The sequence below is a fragment of the Chiloscyllium punctatum genome, chromosome 41 (genome assembly GCF_047496795.1).
Source record: "Chiloscyllium punctatum isolate Juve2018m chromosome 41, sChiPun1.3, whole genome shotgun sequence".
Lineage (NCBI taxonomy): Eukaryota > Metazoa > Chordata > Chondrichthyes > Orectolobiformes > Hemiscylliidae > Chiloscyllium > Chiloscyllium punctatum.
Genome location: NC_092779.1, coordinates 57,229,898 through 57,249,030, shown reverse-complemented (window position 1 = coordinate 57,249,030; position 19,133 = coordinate 57,229,898).

Sequence of the window (19,133 nt, the reverse complement as noted above, 5' to 3'; positions counted from 1 at the left end):
AGGAGCATGGAATCATAGAATCCCTACAGTGTGGAAACCGGCCATTCAGCCCATCATGTAACCCACCAAGACTCACCCCCGTTACCCTATCCTTGTAACCCTGCATTTTCCATGGGTAATCCACCTCACCTACACATCCCTGGATACTCTGGACAATTTAGCATGGCCAACCCACTATAACCTGCACATCATTGGACTGTGGGAGGAAACCCACGCACCCAGAAGGATCCCACGCAGACCCTGGGAAAATGTGCAAACCCCACACAGACAGTCTTCATTCAGACAGGGATCTGGGTAATTGGAGAGTTTTAGAGAGGGAGTCCAAACGGTTAGACTGGAATGTGAATGATGGGCCGAACAGCCTGATCTCAGTGCTGTATAAACTCTACAGAAACATGCCTCCCTACATGCAGCATTCATCACAGTTTGTATTTTGCTTTAATTCATCCTGTTATTGACCTTATTGTGAATGAAATGGATGGAGAGGGGTTGTTTGTGCATTTAGTCAGATCTGTATTGGTGGGTCAGGAGCATCATACCCAATAGCAACAGGGGGAGGGCGGATTGAATTCCTGCCCCTTACAGATCCCATTGCAACATGCCATTTCCTCAAGGATTTCATTTGGTTTAAAATGTTTTATTTTTAATACCACCACAATATATTGATGTCCTTCTGTGCATGTTATGAATTTGGACAGAGCGATCCCTCTTTTCTCTGTGAACAAACGGATTATCAAGGAGTCGGATTGGAGAATGTATCCTCTCACAGAAACAGGGAGATGTCATTCCCTCTGAAATAAACACAGGCCATGCTGAGAAATCTGATAAGGTCAGGCAGCATCTATAGGGAGAAGGGACAGGTTAACCCGTGTGTTATGAGGGTGGGGGGATTCAGCAGAGCAGAAGGAAGTTAGAAAAGTAATGATTTCTGAGCAATTGGAATGGGGGTAACGCTGAAGAAAGAATGAGATGGTTTGTAATAGGGTGGGGGCTGCAGAGATTTAATGATAAACGGTTTCATGGAACCAAATCCAAAGGGATTGGGAATTGCTTCATTAAACAGCTAAGAGCTCAGGAAATGTGAGCAGGAGGAGACTATACAGCCTGTTTAAACTGTCCAGTCTGTTCTGGCAGTCAATCCAATCAGAGCTGGTTTGAGATTTCAAATCCCGTTTCCTATCCACTCCCCAAATCCCGTGACTCCCTGAGACCCCGGCAACCTGTCTACTCCAATCTGAAATGTACACAGTGAGGAAGCATCCACAATCCTCAGGGAGAGAGAATATTAAAGACTCAGAGGCCTTAGAGTGAAGCGCTGTCTCCTCATCTCAGTCCCAAATAACCTGCCCCTTACCCTGAGAGGGTGGCAATCAAACCCGAATGAACTGCGGATGCTGTAACATTAACGCTGATTTCTCTGCACAGATGCTGCCTGACCTGCTGAGCTTTTCCAGCATCTCCTGAGACTGTGTTATCGTGTTTCAGATTCCCAGACCCACAGAATTAATTTCTCAGCATCTCCCCTCTCAAGCCTCTTCACAATCTGAGATAATCAAATGAAATCGCCTTTTAATTTTCTCGAATATCGATCCAATTTATTCAGATACTCAGCCCTGGAGCACACGGGTCCCAAATACTGAGCTTTATTTTGTGATTCATTAATGTGTTTGGGTCATTGCCGCTGGGTCCCCACGGATTGCTCAGATATAATTGCTCTGGTGAAGGTGACGGTGAGTTATTACCTTGAACTGCTGCCAGTTATTTGGTGCAGATAAACCCACAATGATGTAAGGGAGGGAGTTCCAGGATTTCCAACCAATGGCACTTGTGGGACTGAGATGTATTTCCAAGCCAGGATGGGGAGTGTCTTGATGTGGAATTGTCACCTGGTGGTGTTCCCGTGTATCTGCTGTGTTCAGCATTCCACATGATAGTGCCGTGGGTCTGGAAGCTGCTCTGGAAGGAACCTTGGGGAATTTCTCCAGTCCATCTTGTCTATGGTCCACACTGCTGTTACTGAGTGTCGGTGGTGGAGACAGGGGATGTTTGGAGCTGTGGTGCTGAACAAGCTGCACTGCAAGTTGATTCCACCTAATTCTGGAGAACCCAACTCCTCTCCATCATCATCAATCCATTTCCCAGACGGACACCCAGTGATTACACGGATCTGTTAATTGTCCAAATGACCATGAGATTGTAACCAGATTCCCCTCTTCCCTGACAATGGTCTGAGGGACATCCCGTGACTGTGACACTTTCTCCTGGACATTCCATCTGTAAAAGCTGGGAATCAGCTGATCGGACCCAGACTGTGTTACAGATGGTTACACTCAGGGGGGACTCTCACTCACTCACAGCGTCACAATCACCTGGGTGACGCAAAGGCGCAAGGGGCTGCGCGGTGACGTCACCCCAGGGTGGCCGTCCGCCCCCACAGGGGAAGGATTGACAAGGAGGAAGGGGGAGGAGGGAAGAGGTGACTCAGACCAGGGCCGTGAGGAGAGGCAGAGCGGCTCCCTCTGGCGGCCGGGTGGAGGAATCAGCAGCAACAGGAAGGTGGAGCGGATTGGTGGGAAGGAAGATTGACAGGTGGGACAGGTCATGGGGGCGGGGCTGAGCTGGAAGGTTGGAGCTGGGGGCGGGGCTGAGCTGGAAGGTTGGAGCTGGGGGCGGGGCTGAGCTGGAAGGTTGGAGCTGGGGTCGGGGCGGGGCGGGGCTGAGCTGGAAGGTTGGAGCTGGGGGCGGGGCGGGGCTGAGCTGGAAGGTTGGTGCTGGGGGCGGGGCTGAGCTGGAAGGTTGGAGCTGGGGGCGGGGCTGAGCTGGAAGGTTGGAGCTGGGGTCGGGGCGGGGCGGGGCTGAGCTGGAAGGTTGGAGCTGGGGGCGGGGGCGGGGCTGAGCTGGAAGGTTGGTGCTGGGGGCGGGGCTGAGCTGGAAGGTTGGAGCTGGGGGCGGGGCGGGGCTGAGCTGGAAGGTTGGAGCTGGGGGCGGAGCGGGGCGGGGCTGAGCTGGAAGGTTGGAGCTGGGGGCGGAGCGGGGCGGGGCTGAGCTGGAAGGTTAGTGCTGGGGGCGGGGCTGAGCTGGAAGGTTGGAGCTGGGGGCGGGGCGGGGCTGAGCTGGAAGGTTGGAGCTGGGGGCGGGGCTGAGCTGGAAGGTTGGAGCTGGGGGCGGGGCTGAGCTGGAAGGTTGGAGCTGGGGGCGGGGCGGGGCTGAGCTGGAAGGTTGGAGCTGGGGGCGGAGCGGGGCGGGGCTGAGCTGGAAGGTTGGAGCTGGGGGCGGAGCGGGGCGGGGCTGAGCTGGAAGGTTGGAGCTGGGGGCGGGGCGGGGCTGAGCTGGAAGGTTGGAGCTGGGGGCGGGGCTGAGCTGGAAGGTTGGAGCTGGGGGCGGAGCGGGGCTGAGCTGGAAGGTTGGAGCTGGGGGCGGGGCGGGGCTGAGCTGGAAGGTTGGAGCTGGGGGCGGGGCGGGGCTGAGCTGGAAGGTTGGAGCTGGGGGCGGGGCGGGGCTGAGCTGGAAGGTTGGAGCTGGGGGCGGAGCGGGGCGGGGCTGAGCTGGAAGGTTGGAGCTGGGGGCGGGGCGGGGCTGAGCTGGAAGGTTGGAGCTGGGGGCGGAGCGGGGCTGAGCTGGAAGGTTGGAGCTGGGAGCGGGGCGGGGCTGAGCTGGAAGGTTGGAGCTGGGGGCGGGGCTGAACTGGAAGGTTGGAGCTGGGGGCGGGGCGGGGCTGAGCTGGAAGGTTGGAGCTGGGGGCGGGGCGGGGCTGAGCTGGAAGGTTGGAGCTGGGGGCGGGGCGGGGCTGAGCTGGAAGGTTGGAGCTGGGGGCGGGGCGGGGCTGAGCTGGAAGGTTGGAGCTGGGGGCGGGGCGGGGCTGAGCTGGAAGGTTGGAGCTGGGGGCGGGGCGGGGCGGGGCTGAGCTGGAAGGTTGGAGCTGGGGGCGGGGCGGGGCTGAGCTGGAAGGTTGGAGCTGGGGGCGGGGCGGGGCTGAGCTGGAAGGTTGGAGCTGGGGTCAGGGGGGGAGGGGTAATGAGGAAACTGGGGAAGACCACACCCCCCCTCCCTCCCTGTCCTCCTGTCCCTGAGGGAGATTTGGGCTCAGTACCATGTAGTGGAGCTGCACATGTCACTAACACATGTCAGAGGGGAGAGGGCAGAGGGGACAGGGGGGACTGAGGGACATTTCTATGTCTCTCTCTCACTCTGTTCTACCCCCCTTCTCTCCCTCTCTTCTTTCTCACCTGCCCCTCCTCCTCCTCCCCCTCCCCCCCCACTCCTTCCTTCCCACTCTTCTCTCTGTTTTCCCCTCCATCACCCTTACCTTCTCCCCTCATTCCCGAGCACTCGCCTTCCCCTCTACCCGCCTCCCCCCCTCTCCTTCCCCCCTCTCCTTCCCCCCTCTCCTTCCCCCATCCACCCCTCCTTCCCCATTTCCCTCTCCTCCCCACCTCTGCCCCCTCCACCCTCTCCTTCCCCACTTCATTCCTCTCCCCTCATTCAAGCCTCTCTGTCACCCCCTTACATCCCTCTCCTCTCCTCCCCACCCTCCATCCCCCACTCTTCTCTCTCTCTCTTCTTCTCCCCTCCATCCCCCTTACTTTCCCCCTCTCCTTCCCTGCCAATCGCTTTCCCCCCCCAACTCTGCCCTCTCCTCTCACCCTCTCCTCCCACCCTCTCAAACCCCCTCTTCTTCACCCCCTTTCTCCTTCCACCCCAATTCTTCCCCCCCTTCCCGCACTGCTTCCCCTCCTCCCCATCCTCCCTTCACCCCCTCTCCTTCCTCCCTCTCTCCACCCCCTTTCCTTCAACCCCTTCTCCTTCTCCCTTCCTTCCCCCCCCACTCTCTTTCCAACCCTATTACCCTCTTGCCACCACTCTCCTCCCCGCTCCTTGTCCCCTCTCCTTACCCACCTCTCCTTCACCCCTTCCCCTTCCCCCTCCCCCCTCTCATTCCCCCTTTGCACGTCTCCTTCCACCCATCCTTTCCTCCCCAACTCTCTTTCCCCCACTTCGCCTTCCCCTTCACCCTCTTCTTCCCTTTCCCCCTCTGCATTGCCCCTCTCCTTTCCCCTCAACATTTCCCCTTTGCACGTCTCCTTCCACCCATCCTTTCCTCCCCAACTCTCTCTCCCCCACTTCGCCTTCCCCTTCACCCTCTTCTTCCCTTTCCCCCTCTACATTGCCCCTCTCCTTTCCCCTCAACATTCCCCCTCTCCTTTCCTCTCTTCTTCCCCCAACTCTCCTTCCCCCCCGCATACCCTCCTCCTCTCCTTCCTCCACTCCCTCATTTCCCGCTCTCCTCCACCCCTACTCCTCCCTCCTTCCCCCCTTCTACCACCTTCTCTTTCCACTCCTCTCCTTCCCCTCCCCTACCTTCCCACATCTCCTTCCCGTTCCTCCCCTTCCCCACCTCACCTTCCCCCCTCTCTTTCCCCCTCTCTTTCCCCCCTCTCTTTCCCCCCTCTCTTTCCCCCTCTCTTTCCCCCCCTCTCTTTCCCCCCTCTCTTTCCCCCTCTCTTTCCCCCCTCTCTTTCCCCCTCTCTTTTCCCCTCTCTTTCCCCCCTCTCTTTCCCCCCTCTCTTTCCCCCTCTCTTTCCCCCCTCTCTTTCCCCCTCTCTTTCCCCCCTCTCTTTCCCCCCTCTCTTTCCCCCCTCTCTTTCCCCCCTCTCTTTCCCCCCTCTCTTTCCCCCCTCTCTTTCCCCGTCTCTTTCCCCCGTCTCTTTCCCCCGTCTCTTTCCCCCCTCTCTTTCCCCCGTCTCTTTCCACCGTCTCTTTCCCCCCTCTCTTTCCCCCCTCTCTTTCCCCCCTCTCTTTCCCCCCTCTCTTTCCCCCCTCTCTTTCCCCCTCTCTTTCCCCCCTCTCTTTCCCCCCTCTCTTTCCCCCCTCTCTTTTCCCCCTCTCCTTTCCTCCCTTTCCTCTCCCCTTTCCTCTCCTCTCCTCCTCCTCATCTCCCCCTCATTCCCCCGCTCATTCACCCTACTCCACCCCCTCTCCTTCCCCCCTCCCTCCCCCCTCTGCCTTCTCCTTCGCCCTTCCCTCCCCCATGTCTCCTTCCCCCACTCCTCCACCCCTCCTTCCCCCCTCCTACACCTTCTCCTTCCACTCCTCTCCCTCCCCTCCCTTCCCTTCCACATCTCCCTCCTGTCCCCTCCTTTCCCCCCCCCCCCCTTCTCCTCACCCTCCTTTCCTCCCCTCTCCTGTTGTGGGACTGGTGTATGGGAGAAGTATTCACTGTTTTGGATCATTGGGATCTGTTTCGGGGTAGAAGTGACCTGTACGAGAAGGATGGATTGCACCTAAATTGGAAGGGGTCGAATGTACTGGCGGGGAGATTTGCTAGAGCCGCTCGGGAGGATTTAAACTCGTAAGGTGGGGGGGTGGGACCCAGGGAGATAGTGAGGAAAGAGATCATTCTGAGACTGGGAATGTTACGTACAGAAGTGAGTCAAACAGTCAGGGCAGGCAGGGACAAGGTAGGACTAATAAATAAAACTACATTTATTTCAATGCAAGGGGCCTAACATGGAAGGCAGATGACCTCAGGGCACTGTTAGGAACATGGGACTGCGTTAAAGAACGACAATGTACAGTTAAAGAACAGGTCCTTCTGCCCTCCAAGCCTGAGCTGATCCAAATGTCTGTCTAAACCTGTCGCCCAATTCCTGAGTATCTGTATCCCTCTGTTCCCCACCTGCTCAAGCATCTGTCCAGACACATCTTAAATGTCCCTACCGTGCCTGCCCCTCCCACCTCTGCTGGCAACACGTTCCAAACACCCACCACACTCTGTGTGATGTACTTGCCGTGTGTATCCCCTTTAAACTTTCCACCTCTCACCTTCAAAGCGTGACCTCTCGTTATTGAATCCTTCACCCTGGGAAAAAGCTTATCTCTATCCACCCTGTCTATACCCTTCATGATTTTATAAACCTCAATCACGGCCCCCCTCAATCTCCCTTTTTCTAATGAAAATAAACCTAAACTACTCAACCTCTCTTCATAACTACCATCTTCCATACCAGGCAACATCCTCATAAACCTTCTCTGCACCCTCTCCAAGCATCCACATCCTTTTAGTAATGTGGCGACCAGAACTGTAACAGTATTCTAAATACGGCCGAACCAATGTCTTGTACAATTTTAGCATGACCTGCCAGCTCTTACACTCAATACCCCGTCCAATGAAGCCAAGCAGACTATATGCCTTCTTGACCACTCTATCCACCTGTGCAGCAACCTTCAGGGTACAATGGACCTGCACTCCCAGATCTCATTGCCCATCAACTGTTCCCAAGGGTCCTCTGTTCATTGTATAATTTGCTCTTGAATTAGTCTTGCCTAAATGCATCACCTCACATTTGTGAGATATCATAGAAATTATGGAAACATGGCTCAGAGATGGGCAGGACTGGCAGCTGAATGTTCCAGGATACAAGTGCTACAGGAAGGATACAAAGGGAGGCAATAGAGGAGGGGGAGTGATGTTTCTGATAAGGGATAGCATTACAGCTGTGCTGAGGGAGGATATTCCTGGAAATACATCCAGGGACATTAGTTGGGTGGGATTGAGAAATAAGAAAGGGATGATCACCTGATTGGGATTATATTATAGACCCCCTAATAGTCAGAGGGAAATTGAGAAACAAATTTATTAGGGGATCTCAGTTATCTGTAAGAATAATAGGGTGGTTATGGTCAGGGATTTTAACTTTCCAAACATAGACTGGGACTGCTATAGTGTTAAGAGTTTAGATGGAGAGGAATTTAAGTGTGTACAAGAAAATTTTCTGATTCAGTATGTGGATGTACTTCCCAGAGAATGTGCAAAACTTGACCTACTCTTGGGAAATAGGCAGGGCAGGTGACTGAGGTGTCAGTGGGGGAGCACTTTGGGGCCTGCGACCATAATTCTATTAGATTTAAAATAGTGATGGAAAAGAGTAGAGCAGATCTAAAAGTTGAAGTTCTAAATTGGAAAAAGGCCAATTTTGACGGTATTAGGCAGGAACTTTCGAAAGCTGATTGGAGGCAGATGTTCGCAGGTAAAGGGATGGGTGGAAAATGGGAAGCCTTCAGAAATGAGATAACAAGAATCCAGAGAAAGTATATTCCTGTCAGAGTGAAAGGGAAGGCTGGTAGATGTAGGGAATGCTGGATGACGAAAGAGATTGAAGGTTTGGTTAAGAAAAAGGAGGAAGCATATGTCAGGTATCAAAAGGATAGATCAAGTGAATCCTTAGAAGACTATAAAGGCAGTAGGAGTATAACTTAAGGGGGAAATCAGGAGGGCAAAAAGGGGACATGAGACAGCTTTGGCAAATAGAATTAAGGAGAATCCAAAAGGTTTTTACAAATACATTAAGGACAAAGGGTAACTAGGGAGATAATAGGGCCCCTCTAACATCAGCAAGGCGGCCTTTTTGTGGAGCCACAGAAAATGGGGGAGATACTACACGTGTATTTTGCATCAGTATTTACTGTGGAAAAGGATATGGAAGATATAGACTGTAGGGAAATAGATGGTGACATCTTGAAAAATGTCCATATTACAGAGGAGGAAGTGCTGGATGTCTTGAAACGCATAAAGGTGGATAAATCCCCAGGACCTGATCAGGTGTACCTGAGAACTCTGCTAGAGAAGTGATTGCTGGGCATTTTGCTGAGATATTTGTATCATCGATAGTCACAGGTGAGGTGCTGGAAGACTGGAGGTTGGCAAACGTGGTGCCACTGTTTAAGAAGGGTGGGAAGGACAAGCCAATGAACTATAGAGCGGTGAGCCTGACCTCGGTGGTGGGCAAGTTGTTGGAGGGAATCCTGAGGGACAGGATGTACATGTATTTGGAAAGGCAAGGACTGATGCGGGATAGTGAACATGGCTTTGTGCGTGGGAAATCATGTCTCACAAACTTGATTGAGTTTTTTGAAGAAGTAAAAAAGAGGATTGATGAGGGCAGAGTAGTAAATGTGATCTAAATCAACTTCAGTAAGGCCTTCGACAAGGTTCCCCATGGGATACTGGTGAGTAAGGTTAGATCTCATGGAATACAGGGAGAACTAGCCATTTGGATACAGAACTGGCTCAAAGATAGAAGACAGAGGGAGGTGGTGGAGGGTTGTTTTTCAGACTGGAGGCCTGTGACCGGTGGAGTGCCACAAGGATCAGAGTTGGGTCCTCTACTTTTTTTCATTTACATAAATGATTTGGATGCGAGCATAACAGGTACAGTTAGTACGTTTTCGGATGACACCAAAATTGGAGGTGTAGCGGGTTACCTCAGATTACAACAGGATCTGGACCAGAAGGGCCAATGGGCTGAGAAGTGGCAGATGGCGTTTAACTCAGATAAATGCGAGGTGCTGAATTTTGGGAAAGCTAATCTTAGCAGGACCTATCCACCTAATGGTAAGGTCCTGGGGAGTGTTGCTGAACAAAGAGACCTTGGAGTGCAGGTTCATACCTCCTTGAAAGTAGAGCCGCAGGTAGATAGGATAGTGAAGAAGGCGTTTGGTCTGCTTTCCTTTATTGGTCAGAGTATTGAGTACAGGAGTTGGAAGGTCATGTTTTGGCTGTACAGGACATTGGTTCGGCTACTGTTGGAATATGGTGTGCATTTCTGGTCTCCTTCCTATCGCAACGATGTTGTGAAATTTGATAGGGTTCAGAAAAGATTCACAAGGATGTTGCCAGGCTTAGAAGTTTTGAGCTATAGGGAGAGGCTGAACAGGCTGGGGCTGTTTTCCCTGGAGCGTCAGAGGCTGAGGGGTGACCTGATAGAGGTTTTCAAATTCATGAGGGGCATGGATAGGATAAATAGACAAAGTATTTTCCCTGCGGTCGGGGAGTCCAGAACTAGAGGGCAAAGGTTTAGGTTGAGAGGGGAAAGATATAAAAGAGACCTAAGGGACAAAGTTTTCACACACTTGGTAGTGTATGGAATGAGCTGCCAGAGGATGTGGTGGAGGCTGGTACAATTGCAACATTTAAGAGGCAATTGGATGGGTATATGAATAGGAAGGGTTTGGGGGGATATGGGCCAGGTACTGGCAGGTGGGACTAGATTGGGTTGGGATATCTGGTCAGCATGGACACGTTGGACCGAAGGGTCTGTTTCCATCCTGTACACCTCTATGACTCTACGACTCTAAATCAGTAACCACCGACATTTGGATGAATTTCGAGTCTGTACAAATCGGTGAGCACTGACATTTCAAAACATTTTGGGACAGTTTAAATTAGTAACCATTAGAAAAATTTGTGGTCAGTAAAAATCAGTAACTAGTGATTCATGGAAAAAAATTCTGGTCAAAACATTGACTCTTGGAAAATCTTTGTGACAGTGCAAATCAGTCACCATCCACGCTTAGGATCATTTGTGCTCAGGAAAAATCAGTCACTACCGACACTGAGAAAATGTTCAGGTCAGTGCAAAGCAGTAAACACTGGTACATGGAAAAACATTCTGGTCGAAACACTGACCCTTCGACAAACTTTGGGGCAGTGCAAATCAGTAACCACTGGCAGTTTGAAAAATTTCAAGTCAGTACAAACCAGGAACCAGTGACAGTAAGAAACATTTTGGGTCATTACAAATCAGTAACCACTGACATTTGGAATAATTATGGGTCAGTTCAAATTGGTGAGCACTGACATTTCAAAAGAACTTGGGACAGTGCAAATCAGTGACCATCCACACTCAAAAAATGTTTCGGGTCAGTAGAAATCAGTAACCACTCATACATGGAAAGCAAATTCTGGTCGGTGCAAATCCGTAAACACTGACACTTCGACAAACTTCAGGGCAGTGCAAATCAGTAACCACCGACACATGGAATAATTTCAGGTCAGTAGAAATCAATAACCACCGACAGTTGGAAAAATTTGGTTCATTTCAAATCAATAAGCATTGACAGTTAGACAAATTTCAAGTCAGTAAAAATCAGTAACCACTGAAGGTAGAAAGACTTAGGGTCAGTTCAAATCAGTAAGCACTGACACTTTGAAAAATATTGGGTAAGCACAAATCAGTAATCACCAACAGTTAGAGAAATTACAGTCAGTACAAATCAGTGAGCACTGACATTTCAAAAGAATTTGGGGCAGTGCAGATCAGTCACCATCCACACTTAGAAAAGGTTCGGGTCAGTAGAAATCAATAACCACCAAAACTGAGAATAATTTGGGGTCAGTACAAATCAGTAACCAGTGATATGTGGAATAAAAATTCTGGTCGGTGCAAATCAGTAACCACTGACAGTTGGAAAAATTTAGGGTCAGCTCAAATCAGTAAGCACTGATACATGGAAAAAAATTCTGGTTGGTGCAAATCAGGAAACACTGACACTTCGACAAACTTTGGGGCAGTACAAATCAGTAACCACTGACAGTTTGAAAAATTTCAAGTCAGTACGAATCAGGGACCAGTGACAGTAAGAAACATTTCAGGTCAGTACAAATCAGTGAGCATTGGGTCAGTGCAAATCAGTAACCATCCACACTTAGAAAAAGGTTTGGGTCAGTAGAAATCAGTAACCACCAAAACTGAGAATAATTTGGGGTCAGTACAAATCAGTAAACACTGATACGTGGAAAACATTCTGGTCGGTGTAAATCAAGAAACAATGACACTTCGACAAACTTCAGGGCAGTGCAAATCAGTAATCACTGACACAGAGAATAATTTCAGGTCAGTAGAAATCAATAATCACCGACAGTTGGAAACATTTAGGTCAGTGCAAATCAGTAACAACAGATGGTTGGAAAAATTGTGAGTCAGTACAAATCGATAAGCACTGAGATTTCAAAATAATTCAGGTCAGTACAAATCAGTCACTATCCATACTTAGAAAAACTGAGGGTCAGTTACAGATCAGTAACCACCGACAGTTGGAATAATTTAGGGTCAGTTCAAATCAGTAAGCACTGACAGTTTGAAAAATTTTGGGTGTGTACAAATCAGTAATCACCAACATTTAGAGAATTTAGGGGTCAGTACAAATCGGTGAGCACTGACATTTTAAAAGAATTTGGGACAATGCAAATCAGTCACCATCTACACTTAGAAAATGTTCGGATCAGTAGAAATCAATAACCACTGACACAGAGATTAATTTGTGGTCAGTACAAATCAGTAACCACTGATGCATGGAATAAAAATCCTGGTCGGTGCAAATCAGGAAACTCTGACACTTCGACACACTTTAGGACAGTGCAAATCAGTAACCACTGATACATAGAATAAAAATTCTGGTCGGTGCAAATCAGCAAACACTGACCGTTGGAAAAATTTAGGCTCAGTTCAAATTAGTAAGTAATGATACATGGAAAAAAATTCTAGTTGGTCAGTTCAAATCAGTAATGACCAACAGTTCAAACAATTTCTGGTCAGTGAAAATCAGTAATGACCAACAGTTCAAACAATTTCTGGTCAGTGAAAATCAGTAATGACCAACAGTTCAAACAATTTCTGGTCAGTGAAAATCAGTATTGACCAACAGTTCAAACAATTTCTGGTCAGTGAAAATCAGTAACCACTGACAGTTGGAAAAATTTAGGGTCAGTGAAAATCAGTAACCACCGACACAGAGAATAATTTGGGGTCAGTACAAATCAGTAACCACTGGTACATGGAAAAAAATTCTGGTCGGTGCAAATCTGGAAACACTGACAATTCGACAAACTTCAGGGCAGTGCAAATCAGTAATCACCGACTATTTGAAAAATTTCAAGTCAGTACGAATCAGGAACCAGTGACAGTAAGAAACATTTTGGTCAGTACAAATCGGTGAGCACTGGCACTTCAAAAGAATTTGGGTCAGTGCAACTCAGTAATCACAGACGGTTGGAAAAATTGTGGGTTAGTACAAATCGGAAAGCACTGAGATTTCAAAAAAAATTCTGGTCAATAAAAATCAGTCACTATCCACACTTAGAAAAACTGAGGGTAAGTTACAAATCAGTACCCACTGACAGTTAGAAAAATGTAGGGTCATTTCAAATCAACAAGCACGAACACTTCAAAAAATTTCTAGTCAGTGAAAATCAGTAACTACTGACAGTTTGAAAAGTTTATGGCCTATTCAAATCAGTAAGCACTGATACATGGAAAAAAAATTCTGGTTGATACAAATCAGGAAACACCGACACTTTGACAAACTTTGGGGCCATGCAAATCAGTAACCACTGACAGTTTGAAATATTTCAAGTCAGTACAAATCAGTAACTACTGATACATGAAAATAAAATTCTGGTCGGTGCAAATCAGGAAACTCTGACACTTCGACACACTTTAGGACAGTGCAAATCAGTAACCACCGACACTTAGAATAATTTCGGGTCAGTACAAATTGATGAGCACTGACACTTAAAAGGAATTTGGGTCAGTGCAAATCAATCACCATCCACACCAAAACTGAGAATAATTTGGGGTCAGTACAAATCAGTAAACACTGATACGTGGAAAACATTCTGGTCGGTGCAAATCAGGAAACAATGACACTTCGACACACTTCAGGGCAGTTCAACTCAGTAACCACCGACACTTGGAATAATTTCTTGTCAGTAGAAATCAGTAACCACTGACATTTGGAAAAATTTAGGGTCAGTTCAAATCAGTAAGCACTAACACTTCGAAAAATATTGGGTGAGTACAAATCAGTAACCACCAAAAAGTGGTGAGCACTGACATTTCAAAAGACTTTGGGTCAGTGCAAATTAGTAACCATCCACACTTAGAAAAGGTTGGGGTCAGTAGAAATCAGTAACCACCAAAACTGACAATAATTTGGGGTCAGTACAAATCAGTAAACACTGATACGTGGAAGAAAATTCTGGTCGGTGCAAATCCGTAAACACTGACACTTCGACAAACTTCAGGGCAGTGCAAGTCAGTAACCACTGACACTTCAAATAATTTCAGGTCAGTAGAAATCAATAACCATCGACAGTTGGCAAAATTTGGTTCAGTTCAAATCAGTAAGCACTAACACTTCAAAACATTTCTAGTCAGTGAAAATCAGTGACCACCGACAGGTGGAAAAATTTATGGTCAGTTCAAATCAGTAAGCACTGACACTTCAAAAAATATTAGGTGAGTACAAATCAGTAACCACCAACATTTAGAGAAATTACGGGTCAGTACAAATCAGTAACCATCCACATTTAGAAAAAGTTTGGGTCAGTACAAATCAGTAACCACCAAAACAGAATAATTTGGGGTCAGTGCAAATCAGTAAACACTGATACATGGAAAGAAAATTCTGGTCGGTGCAAATCAGGAAACACTGACACTTTGACAAACCTCAGGGCAGTGCAAATCAGTAATCACCGACACAGAGAATAATTTCTAGTCATTAGAAATCAATAACCACTGACAGTTGCTAAAATTTAGGGTCAGTGAAAATCAGTAACCACAGACAGTTGGAAAGATTGCAGGTCAGTACAAATCGGTAAGCGCTGAGGTTTAAAAAAAAATCAGTTCAGTACAAATCAGTCACCATCCACAATTTGAAAAACTTAGGTCAGTTACAAATCAGTAAGCACTAACACTTCAAAAAATTTTGGGTCAGTTCAAATCAGTAAACACTGACACTTCGAAAAATATTGGGTGAGTACAATTCAGTAATCACCCAAAAGTGGTGAGCACTGACATTTCAAAAGAATTTGGGTCAGTGCAAATCAGTAACCATCCACATTTAGAAAAGGTTCGGGTCAGTAGAAATCAATAACCACCAAAACTGAGACTAAATTGGGGTCAGTACAAATCAGTAACTACTGATACGGAAAAAATTCTGGTCGGTGCAAATTAGGAAACACTGACACTTCGACAAACTTCAGGGCAGTGCAAATCAGTAATCACTGACACTTAGAATAATTTCAGGTCAGTAGAAATCAATAACCACTGACAGTTGGAAAAATTTAGGATCAGTACGAATCAGTAACCACAGACGGTTGAAAAAATTGTGGGTCAGTACAAATCGATAAGCTCTGAGATTTTAAAAAAATCGGGTCAGTACAAATCAGTCACCATCCACACTTCGAAAAACTGAGGGTCAGTTACAAATCAGTAACCACAGACAGTTGGAAAAAATTTAGGGTCAGTTCAAATCAGTGAGCACTGACACTTCGAAAAATATTGGGTGAGTACAAATCAGTAACCACCAACATTTAGAGAAATTACGGGCCAGTACAAATCAGTGAGCACTGACATTTTAAAAGAATTTGGGTCAGTGCAAATCAGTCACCATCCACACTTAGAAAAGGTCCAGGTCAGTAGAAGTCCGCGACCACCAAAACTGAAACTAATTTGTGATCAGTACAAATCAGTAACCACTGATACATGGAAAAATAATTCTGGTCGGTGCAAATCAGGGAATACTGACACATTGACAAACCTCAGGGCAGTGCAAATCAGTAACCACCGACACTTGGAATAATTTGGGGTCAGTATAAATCACTAACCACTGACAGTTGGAAAAATTTCATGTGAGCACAAATCAGTAACCACTGACAGTTGGAAAATTTTCAGGTCGGTACAACCTTGACTCTGAGAAAATGCTGGGTTAGTGTAAATCAGTAACCACTTAGAGAAAATTCAGGTCCTCTATTCTTCTCCCCTCTCTTCTTCCCCCTCTCTCCTTCTCCCCTCTCTCCTTCCCCCTTCCTTCCCCCCTCTCCTTCTCCCCCTCTCCTTCCCCCTTCCTTCCACTCTCTCCTTCTCCCCTCTCTCCTTCCCCATTCCTTACCATCTCTCCTTCAACCCGTCTCCTCCCCCTCTCTCCTTCTCCCCTCTCTCCTTCCCCCTTCCTTCCCCCTCTCTACTTCCCCCTTCCTTCCCATCTCTCCTTCTCCCCTCTCTCCTTCCCCCTTCTCTCCTTCCCCTTCTCTCCTTCCCCCTTCTTTCCCATCTCTCCTTCTCTCCCTCTCCTTCCCCCTTCCTTCCCCCCTCTCCTTCTCCACTCTCTCGTTCTCCCTTCCTTCCCCTCGCTCCTTCCCCCATCTCTCCTTCCCCCCTCTCTGTGTCCCCTCTCTCCTTCCCCCTTCCTTTCACTCTCTCCTTCACCCCTCTCTCCTTCCCCATTCCTTACCCTCTCTCCTTCTCCCCTCTCTCCTTCCCCCTTCCTTCCCCTCTCTCCTTCTCCCCTCGCTCCTCCCCATTTCCTTCCCCTCTCTCCTTCTCCCCTCTCTCTTTCCCCCTTCCTTCCCCCTCTCTACTTCCCCCTTCCTTCCCCTCTCTCCTTCTCCCCTCTCTCCTTCTCCCCTCTCTCCTTCTCACCTCTCTTCTTCCCCCTTCCTTCTCCGTGCTCTCCTTCCCCGTTCCTTCCCAGCTGATTCTCCCCTCTCTCCTTCCCCCTTCCTTCCCCTCTCTCCTTCTACCCTCTCTCCTTCCCCCTTCCTTCCCTTCTCTCCTTCTCCCCTCTCTCCTTCCCCTTTCCTTCCCCTTCTCCCTCTTTCCTTCCCTGTTTCTTCCCCATTCTCCTTTTCCCATTCCCTACTTCCCCCTCTCTCTTTCCCCCTCTCCTTCTCCACTCTCTCCTTTCCCCTCTCCTTCCCCCTCCCTCCTTCTCCCTCTCTCCTTCCCCCCTCCTTCCTCCCTCTCCTTCTACCCTCTCTCCATTCCCCATCTCTCCTCCCCTCACTCCTTCCCTCCTTCCCCCTCTCTTGTTTTCCCCCTCCTTCTCCACTCTCTCTTTCCCCTCTATCCTTCCACCCACCTTCCCACTCTCTCCTTCCCCCCTATCCGTCCCCCTTTCCTTCCCCCCTCTCTTTATCCCCTCTCTTTCCCCCCTCTCTCCTTCCCCCTTCGTTCTCCCCTCTCTCCTACCCCTTCCTTCCCCGCTGTTTCTCCCCTCCCCCCTTCCTTTCCCCGCTCTCCTTCTCCCCTCTCTCCTTCTCCCTTCCTTCCACCCTCTCCTTCCCCCTTCCTTTCCTCTCTACTTACCCCCTCTCCCCTTCCCCCCTCTCTCCTTCCCCCTCTATCCATCCCCACTCTCTCCTTCCACCTCTCTCCTCCACGTCTCCTTTCACCATCCCTCCTTCTCCCCTCACTCCTTCCCTCCTTCCCCACTCTCTCCTTCCCCCCACTCTCCTTCCACCCTCCCTCGCACTCTCTCCTTTCCCCTCTCCTTCCCCCTCTCTCCTTCTCTGTCTTTCCTTCCACCCCCTCCGTCCCCCTCTCCATGCCCCCTCTCTCCTTCCCCCCGCTCTCCGTCTCCCCCTCTCCTACACCCTTCCTTCCCCTCTCTCTTTCTCCCCTCTCTCCTTCCCCATTCCTTCCCCCCGCTCTCCTTCTCCCTCTCTCCTTCCTCCCTCTCCTCTCTCCCCTTCCCCCTTCCTTCCACTCTCTCCTTCCCCCTTCATTCCACTTTCTCCTTATCCCCGCTCTCCTTCTCCCCTCTCTCCTTCTCCCCCTCTCCTTCCCCTTCCTTCTACCCCTCCTCCTTCCCTCACTCCTACCCCCACTCCTACTCCCCCACCCTTCTCTCCTTCTCTCCTTTCCCCTTCCTTCCCCTCTCACATTCTCCCCCTCTCCCCTTTCTTGCCCCCTCTCTCCTTCAAACTCCTTCTCCCCTCCCTCCTTCTCCCGTCCCTCCTTCTCGCCTCCTTCCTTCTCCCCGCCCTCCTTCCCCTCTCTCCTTCTCCCCTCCCTCCTCCCCCCTTCCTTCCCTCCTCATTCCCCTCTATCCTTCTCCCGTCTCTCCTTCCCCCTCTCTCCTTCCCCCCTCTCCTTCTCCAATCTCTCCTTCTCCTCTCTCTCCTCTTCCCCTCTGTACTTCCCACTCCCCATTCCCCTCTCCTTCTCCCCTCACTCCTTCTCCCTTCCCCCTCTCTTGTTCCCCCCACTCTCTCCTACCCCCCTCTCTCCTTCCACCCTTATTCCCACTCACTCCTTTCGCCCTCTTTTTATCTCTCTCCTTCCCCACTCTCTTTGTCCTCTCTCTGACCTCCCCTTTCTTCTTCTTCCCTCGCTCCTTCCCCCGCTCCTTCGTCCCTCAACTTCTCCTCTCTGTCCTTCTCGGCTCTCTTCTTTCCCCTTCCTTCTCCCCTCTCTCCTTCCCCGTTCCTTGCCCTCTCACCTTCTCCCCTCTCTCCTTCCCCCATCCTTCCCCTCTCTCCTTCCCCTCTCTCTCCTTCTCCACTCTCTCGTTCCCCCTTCCTTCCCCCCTCTCTCCTTCCCCCTCTCCTTCCCCTCTCTTCTTCCCCACCCGTCTCGTACTCCCCTCTTTCCTTCATCCTTCCATTCCCTCTCTCCTTCACCCCTCTATCCTTCCCCCTCTCCTTCCCCCTTCCTTCCACTCTCTCCTTCCCCCTCTCTCCTTCTCCACTCTCTCCTTCCCTCTTCCTTCCCCGCTCTCCTTCTCCCCTATCTCCTTTCCCCCCTCCTTCTCCCCTCTCACGTTCCCCCTCTCCTTCTCCCCTCTCTCCTTCTGCCCCTCTCCTTTCCGCTCTCCTTCCCCCTCACTCCTTCTCCGACTTTCTTTCCCCCCTCCTTCTCCCTCTCTGTGTCCCCTCTCTCCTTCTCCCTTCTCTCCTTCCCCCTTCCTTCCCTCCACTCTCCTTCTTCATTCTCTCTCTCCCCTTCCTTCCCTCCTCTCCTTCCCCCCTCTCCTTCTCCCCTCTCTCCTTCCCCCTTCCTTCCCCCTCTCTTCTTCCCCACCCGTCTCCTTCTCCCCTCTCTCCTTCCCCCTTCTTTCCCTCCACTCTCCTTCTTCATTCTCTCTCTCCCCTTCCTTCCCTCCTCTCCTTCCCCCCTCTCCTTCTCCCCTCTCTCCTTCCCCCTTCCTTCCCCTCTCTTCTTCCCCACCCGTCTCCTTCTCCCCTCTCTCCATCCCCCTTCCTTCCCTCCACTCTCCTTCTCCATTCTCTCTCTCCCCTTCCTTCCCTCCTCTCCTTCCCCCTCTCTCCTTCTCCCCTTTCTCCTTCCCCCTTCCTTCCGCTCACTTCTTCCCCACCCGTCTCCTTCTCCCCTCTCTCCTTCCCCCTTCCATCCCCTCTCTCCTTCTCCCCTATCTCCTTCCCCCTTCCTTCCCCTCTGTCCTTCTCTCCTCTGTCCTTCCCCCACTCCTTCTCCCCTCTCTCGTTCCCACTCTCCTTCTCCCCTCTCTCCTTCTGCCCCTCTGCTTTCCGTTCTCCTTCCCCCTCCCTCCTT